The sequence below is a fragment of the Mirounga leonina genome, unplaced genomic scaffold, assembly GCF_011800145.1.
Source record: "Mirounga leonina isolate KUSES-001 unplaced genomic scaffold, KU_Mleo_1.0 Mir_106, whole genome shotgun sequence".
Taxonomy (NCBI): domain Eukaryota; kingdom Metazoa; phylum Chordata; class Mammalia; order Carnivora; family Phocidae; genus Mirounga; species Mirounga leonina.
Genome location: NW_023270232.1, coordinates 3,990,668 through 3,998,845, shown reverse-complemented (window position 1 = coordinate 3,998,845; position 8,178 = coordinate 3,990,668). Strand labels below are relative to the sequence as shown.

Here is an 8,178-nt window from a genome sequence, read left to right as displayed (position 1 = left end):
AAAAACTGAGCCACCCAGGCGCCCGGCTTTTTTTTTTTTTAATAAAAAAAAAAATGCAAGCCAAATTTCTGTGGGAAGGGTGCAGGACGGTCTTGGTAAAGAGATCAAAGCAAGTTAAAGTGCAAATGTAGGAACCGTTATGAAGTGCAAGGGAGGGAAAGAAATGAATTTGAACACAGGGATGTTCCTGTAGGTTGGAATGTGGACCAAACTAGGTTGCAGGCCTTTAATATCTAGCCAAAGACCTTGTACTTTGTACTACAGACGTTGGGAAGCTCTTGGGGTGGAATGAGGGGGTATAAGGGGTATAAGGGCTGTTAGCAGTGGAGAAGCTTGAATAATTCTTTACCCCATGAGATCTCAGATGTGTAGGGTGGAGGCAGGAGGCCAATTACCTGCATATAATGGACATTTCCATGTCATGGTTTAATTCACCCTCAAACCTGCTTTAGACAGGACAGTAAGAATTGGCCAGGTCATAGTGCCCTATTGCTTTTCTTCAGCCCACCCCCTCAAAATACCTCTTAGAGAAAGGGGGATGGGACAGTGTGGTCATCATTACAAGACACAGAAAAACAAAACCTGGATAATGTAACATTATGATTCATATTTATTAAGAGCTTGCTTGAGGGGCTCCTGGGTGGCTCAGTCGTTAAGCGTCTGCCTTCGGCTCAGGTCATGATCCCGGGGTCCTGGGATCGAGCCCCGTATCGAGCCCTGCATCGGGCTCCCTGCTCGGCAGGAAGCCTGCTTCTCCCTCTCCCACTCCTTCTGCTTGTGTTCTCTCTCTCACTATGTTTCTGTCAAACAAATAAAATCTTTTTTTTTTTAAGATTTTTATTTATTTATTTGAGAGAGAGAATGAGAGACAGAGAGCACGAGAGGGAAGAGGGTCAGAGGGAGAAGCAGACTCCCTGCCGAGCAGGGAGCCCGATGCGGGACTCGATCCCAGGACTCCAGGATCATGACCTGAGCCGAAGGCAGTCGCTTAACCAACTGAGCCACCCAGGCGCCCACAAATAAAATCTTAAAAAAAAAAAAAGCTTGCTTGAGCTAGTGCTGTGCTCAATCCATTGACTCCTTACAATCCTAAAGGATAATCATTATTTTTGTCCCCATTTTACAGATGAGATGCCTGAGTTTGAGAAGTGCAAAAAGTTGCTCAAGGTCACACCCCTAGTAGGTGCCTGGGTGGCTCAGTGGGTTAAGCGTCTGCCTTCAGCTCAGGTCATGATCCCAGGATCCTGAGACTGAGTCCTGCAGCCAGTGGGCTCCCTACTCAGTGGGGAATCTGCTTCTCCCTCTCCCTCTGCCCCTCCCCCCGCTCCTGCTTGCTTGCTTGCTCTCTCAAATAAATAATTAAATCTTTTTTTTTTTTTTTTTTTTTTAAAGGTCACACACCTAGTGAAGAAGCTAGAATGTGAATCTAAATGGTTTTACTCCAGGGGTTATGGTCTTAAAGCACTCTGGACCTTCTTGGGGTTGCAAGTAACTTAACTATGCATTCAGGGAACAAACATCATTTTAGGCAAATTGAAGTTACTTCCCCTAACAAACATTACCAACTCAGGAGACCAGCAGTTAATGATTCATTGGCTGGAGACTTTTGAACAGGCCTGAAACTTGACATCCTGGTGTCACTGACACCTTGAGCCCCTCCCCCCAGTTAAAAAAATTGCTGTATTAGTAAGACTCCAAGCTCCCACACTTCAGATGGAGTTCTTCCCTGAGTTCAAGTTACATCACTACGTTACTCTTTCAATCTTTCAACCTGATTTGGTAGATGGAATTCTGTAATCCCTTTCACCCCTTGCCTGAATTCAAACAATATATTTAGTGCCTGATTGAGTTTGGCATTCTTTCCACATAATTTGTATGATTATGGGCCACAATCCTAAAATCATTCTAATGACTTTTCACCACTGAACTGCAATGTTTTCTTTGTGTCTTGGCCACAGTTCCCTTATATGAGGCACTCTGCTGTTTGCCAGTGTGAATGCTTAGGAAGGACTTGAAATTAGTACGTGCATTCCTTTTGCTTTTTTATTATTACAGAAAGTAGGAAGCTTTGAATTTGAAAAAAATGTACACTAGTTTTGGGGCAAACCTAATCTTTTTTAAATGATTTTTGTTTTTATTTATTTTTTAAAGTAATCTCTATACCCAATGTGGGCCTTGAACCCATACCCCAGAGATCAAGAGTCTCATGCTCTACCAACTGAGCCAGCCAGGCACCCCAGGGGCAGATCTAATTTTTATTTGTCTTCCTATTTTACTACTCTTCTCAAAAAGAAAAAAAAAAAAGTCTATCTAGTATTCCCATTTGCAAATTGAATTCTGTAAGTCTTGGTGAGATTGGTTCACCACTGCTCCAGTGATCCCTACAGAATTGTTTCCAGATTGATCTCTGTGGAATTGTTTCCATAGAGATGGTTAGAACTGAGGGCTCCCAGCTGCTTTCGGGATTTTGTTTTCTCTTTGTCTTCCTTTTGGTCATTTCAGTGCTTCAGTGCTTTTCCTGTTAGCATAGAGATCAGAGGGACCCTGGAGAGGATCTTGTCAGAGGCCATAATGAGAGAAAAGATGAAAAAGGAGAAGGAAATGGAAGTACCCACACCACCAACAATGAACATGTGATCATATATTACACCATCAGGATGAAAGGAGAGGAAAATTCCATGCAGAGCCCAGAGAAAGAGAAAGAAAGAGAAATTGAAAGACAATGCACCCTTCTGGGAGAGGGAAGGCACATTCACTAAAAATTAGTTAAGATCGTTGTTTGCATTACCCCAATGGCATCCTAAAATAACATAAAAACTGGGTTACCATAATCTTTTTGCCATTATGGAAAGCAAATAAGCTAAAAAAGGTAGCAAAACCCACAAATAAGTTTCTAGGAGTATGTTTAATTAGTTAATGCCTTTTTAAAACTAAATCTGCCTTACTAAGATTTTGTGAAATGCTTGTTCATATTTGTCTTTAGAAATTAGTGATCTTCCTTGTCATGATTCAAAATTATTTCTCAAGACAAGGCTTAATTACACAGTTTATATGCTTGATACTTTTTTGTTTTTTTCAGTCATCCAAGTGTTCATTCTGGGACTAGGGAAACCAAAAGGGGTTTAATGATTATACACTAAGTAAACAAATGGAAACTTAAAAGGAAGAAAGCACCTAACACACTCTTTCTGTAATTTTTAAAAATAATTAGAAGTATTAAACACTCTTTCTGTTCTAGTGGATTGTTGTAAAGAACAGGGACAACAGCTATAAAAGATAGCTACTTAGGATTTTAAATCAAATTATTGTACAGCTTTTAGTGTGTCAAAAGCACATTGATAACTTAGTAAGAGCACAGATAATGGAGTAACAGACTATTTCCCATTGATTTTAAGTTTCTGAGTGGTAGATAAAAATATAGTTTTCATTATATATATACCTATGTCTCTCAGTATACAAACAATGATGGTTATATTGGGGGTAGAGCACTTTAAGTAACTTTTTTTTTTTTTAAGTAGGGGCTTGAACTCATGTCCCTGAGATGGAAACCTGAGCTGAGATCAAGAGTCAGATGCTTGGGGCGCCTGGGTGGCTCAGTTGGTTAGGCGACTGCCTTCGGCTCAGGTCATGATCCTGGAGTCCCGGGATCGAGTCCCGCATCGGGCTCCCTGCTCAGCAGGGAGTCTGCTTCTCCCTCTGACCCTCCTCTCTCTCATGCTCTCTGTCTCTCATTCTCTCTCTCTCAAATAAATTAAAAAAAAAAAAAATCTTTAAAAAAAAAAAGAAGAGTCAGATGCTTAACTGCCTTAGCCACCCAGGTGCCGCATAAGTAACTAATTTTCAATACAGTCTAGAAAAGTTATTATTTTATAGACCAAGAAATAGAAGAACCAAGAGATCCTTAATGCTTCAAAGTTTACAAAGAAAATCAATGGCAAAACTTAGAATTTTCTATCTTCATAATCAAGGAGTCAGACAGGCCTTGGTTCCAATCCCAGCTTTGATACTTCCCTACCAGCTGCTTGATTCTGAGGCATTTAACTTTTTTGAACCTCAGTTTTTAAATCTTAAAATGGGTGGTTGGGTTGTTATGTAGGGTAGAGATTTGTAGTTGAAATAATAATTCTAGTCCCATCCTCTTTCATGCATGTTTGTCATGTCATTGTTAGTAAATGTGGCTCATTCTTGATAAATTTATTTCAACAGTGAATTTAATAGAATTTTGGGGATGGTGTCCTAAGCACTGTATTGGGAGGCAGCAAATTATTTCAGGGAAATCTGTGAACTCATATGACTATCAAGTATCACCTCTGGACAGAGTAAGTAATATGTTACATGTAATGTACTGCTGTTTTTCTAATATAGGCAGATACAGTTGCTGTTAATAAAATGGAAATTGAGGGAGGGGGTGGGGGATGGGTAACTGGGAGTTGGCCTTTTTTTTTTTTAAGATTTTATTTATTTATTTGACAGAGCACAAGCAGGGGAAGCAGCAGGCAGAGGGTCAACATGACTTATCACTGATAATATTAGCTTTGGTCACCTGGCTGAAGTAGTATTTGCCAGGTTTCTGCCAGGTTAACAAGTTTTACTGTTACTTTTTTAAATCCTCTTCCTATGTTCTATTCTTTAGAAACAAGTCACTGAATGCAGCCCACACTCAAGGGGGCAGAGACATATAATCTCCATCTCCTGAAAGGGAGAGTAGCTAGATAAATTATTTGGAACTATTCTATAAGGTAGATTTAGCTCTTCTTCCTCCTTTCCTTCCTTTCTTCCAATTTTTATGTCAGTACAGACTCTTGGATATTAATTTTATACTTTGAGTATAATCCATCCAATACTACCTTATTATTATTTGTATTTATAGTTTTTTGCTCAAATTGTTCTTCCTTAGACTACTGAGACTTCTTTAGGTTGGCTCCTGTATCCCTTTGACATACCACTATCCTTTTTATTTTTTGAGTACTGCCGTATTTTCTGGTACTAGACGATGCTCCAGGCTCATCTGGTATTTCTTTGCCCTGGCCCTAGAATCAGCCATTTCTCCATAAAGCCTCAGTTCCTTTTATTATCAGGGAATATTGTTTAATTTCCACATTTCCCAAATTTCCTTTTCCTTTTGTTAGTGATACATAATTTCATTCCATTGTTGTTAGAGGACATACTTTTTATGATTCTAAGTATTTAAATTTACTGGGACTTAATACACTTAAAAAAATTTACAGGGACTTGTTTTATGGTCTAACATATAATCTATTTTGGAGACTGTTCCATGTACACTTGAGAAGAATGTGTTGTTTACTGTTATTGGAAGATGTTGTATAGATGTCTGTTAGGTGTAGTTGGTTTACAGTGTTATTAAAGTCTTCTGTTTCTTTCCTGATCTTCTGTCTAGTTGTTTTGTTACTGAAAGTAGGCTTTGAAATCTCCAACTATTATTATTTAATTGTCTGTTTCTCCGATTCTGCAACCTTTTGCTTCAGATGTTTTGGGGTTCCGTTGTTAGGTGCATATATGTTTATAATTATTATATAGTCCTAATGAATTGATCCTTTTATCATTATAAAATGTCTTTCTTTGTCTCTAGCAACAACTTTTGTCTTTAAAGTCTATTTTGTCTGATATTAGTATAGTCACTTAAGCTCCATTTTGGTTACTGTTAATATGGCATATCTTTTTCCCATTCTTTTACTTTCAACCTATTTATGTCTATGAATTTAAAGTGTGTCTCTCATAGAAAGCATAGTTAGATCATTTTTTAAAAAATCCAGTTCTGTTGATCTCTGCCTTTTGGTTGGAGCGTTTATTCCATTTACATTTGATATAGTTACTGATAAAGTAGGGTTTAAGTCTGCCATTTCCTATTTGTTTTCTACATATCTTATGTCTTTATTCTTCCTCTATTCCTCCATTACTGCTTTCTTTTGTGTTAACTACATATTTTATATCTTTTTTTTTAAGATTCTATTTATTTATTTGACAGAGAGAGACACAGCGAGAGAGGGAACACAAGCAGGGGTAGTGGGAGAGGGAGAAGCAGGCTTCCCGCGGAGCAGGGAGCCCAATGCGGGGCTCAATCCCAGGACCCTGGGATCATGACCTGAGTTGAAGGCAGACGCTTAACGACTGAGCCACCCAGGTTCCCCATACATATTTTATATCTATATATGAATTTGCATATATATGACATATATATGAATATATATAAAGAATATATGTATATTTCTTATAAGCATGCACTTGTTTGTTGTTTGGTGCCAAAACCTGGGATCGAATGTAAGCATGCATTTGTAAGTGTACATAAAAAGAACAGAAGGATATATATAGAGAAGGCTACTAGGTTTTAAGAGTTATTATTATTTTGTTTACTTATTCGTAAGATTGTAATAAGATCCCTAACATTAAAAAACCCACTATTTCCCACCATTGCTAAAGTTAAATCCAAATGGTATATATATATAGAGAGAGAGATAGATAGTATTTTTCTCTAAACACTCTGTAGACTCACTTTTACCCATTAATTTCAAGATAGAGCGAAACTTCATCTGTGCTTTACAAAAAGATTGATGAGTCTTTATGAGACTACCCCAAAATTCACAATTCAAAATATAAATATGCAGTATAGTTGGGTAGTCAAATATAGCTTCTTTGTAGAGCAAAAGAAAGAGCCTAAGCAATTTTTGGAATATGTTGAGAGTTTTATTACTGCAAACAAAGTACTGAATCATGTTTTTATTACTTAGAATCATAACATCAGGTCATAATCTGTATTCTGCAGTCCATTCTAACTCCTTGAACTTCTTAGGGGACAAGAATGTGGGTCTTATTTTCAAGTAGTCAAAGTATTTTTTTTTAAGATTTTTTTTTTTTTTATTTGACAGAGAGAGAGAGAGAGGGAGAGCACAAGCAGGGGGAGTGGCCGGCAGAGGGAGAAGCAGACTCCATGCTGAGCAGGGAGCCTGATGTGGGACTCAATCCCAGGATCCTGGGATCATGACCTGAGCCAAAGGCAGACACTTAACCAACTGAGCCATACAGACGCTCCAAATAGTCAAAGTATTTTTAAAAAAATTTGGTTGGTAGGGTGCCTGTGTGGCTCAGTTGATTAAACATCAGACTCTTGGTTTCAGCTCAGGTCATGATCTCAGGGTCTCATGATCTTAGGATCCTGAGATTGAGCACAGTGTCAGGGAGTCTGCTTAAGATTCTTTCTCTCCCTCTTCCTCTGCCCCTTCCCCTCCTCACACACACTCTCTCTCTAAAATAAATAAATCTAAAAATAAATAAGTAAAAATTTGGCTGATAAATAGTAAGCCATGATGAGAACTATAAACCAACAGAAAAGTGAAAAATTCCAAAACAGTGGGTGTTTGAACATAAAAATAGTTGAGGAATTCAAAACCAAGCTATTATTTTAACAAAACCAAGTTAATTTTAACAAAGGCAGTGTTCCAGAGCTCCATTAAGTCTAGGCAATATGCATAAAAGTAAACACAAAGTAATAGAGTGCCAGATATATTATATATATATAATATATATCTGGATATATATATATAATCTTCATAGCTAGATGAAATTAAACATACATTTCTCCAAATTTTGATGTAAAATTTATTTTACTTATAATTGTAATTCTTTTTTATAGTTATTTTCTTTTTACCAGCTACTAAAGTAGACAGTGTTCACGTACACATTGAATGCCATACTCTACTTTTAAGTATTTACATTTTCAAGAAACGGAACTGGTATTTACTAATGAATAGCCTAGTTTTGAGGCAACAGTCATAAGCAAAAGCTAAGTAGGTTCTTTTGTGCTAACAGCTGGGAAATAACAGGAATCAACTTTCCGTTGTCTGTACCCACGGGAGACCGTAAACAAAGAGTATTACAGAGGGAAGAATAAGCATTAGTGTTCCCAGGCACACCCATGGGCAGGTTTAATGACTAAGTCTTTGAACAAGGGAGGCTTATTTTTTCTCTACATTTACATGGTAGATTAGAATTCACGAAAGTGTCCGTGGTGTTCTCAGAAACACATCTGATAGATCTCTGAGTAAGGTAGTGGGACAGGGAATTGTCAAATGGGATTTTTGTTTTTTCTGTACTAACTTTTTTTTTTAAGATTTTATTTATTTATTTATTTATTTATTTATTTATTTATTTATTTATTTATTT

The 8,178-nt window shown here is 37.5% G+C and overlaps 1 protein-coding gene across 1 annotated transcript in view; it reads left to right on the top strand.

Moving 5' to 3' along the window:
• Positions 1-8,178, top strand: part of LOC118017986 (phenazine biosynthesis-like domain-containing protein) — a 42,292-nt gene that overhangs the window by 1,190 nt on the left and 32,924 nt on the right. The gene's annotated exons all lie outside the window — the stretch shown is intronic.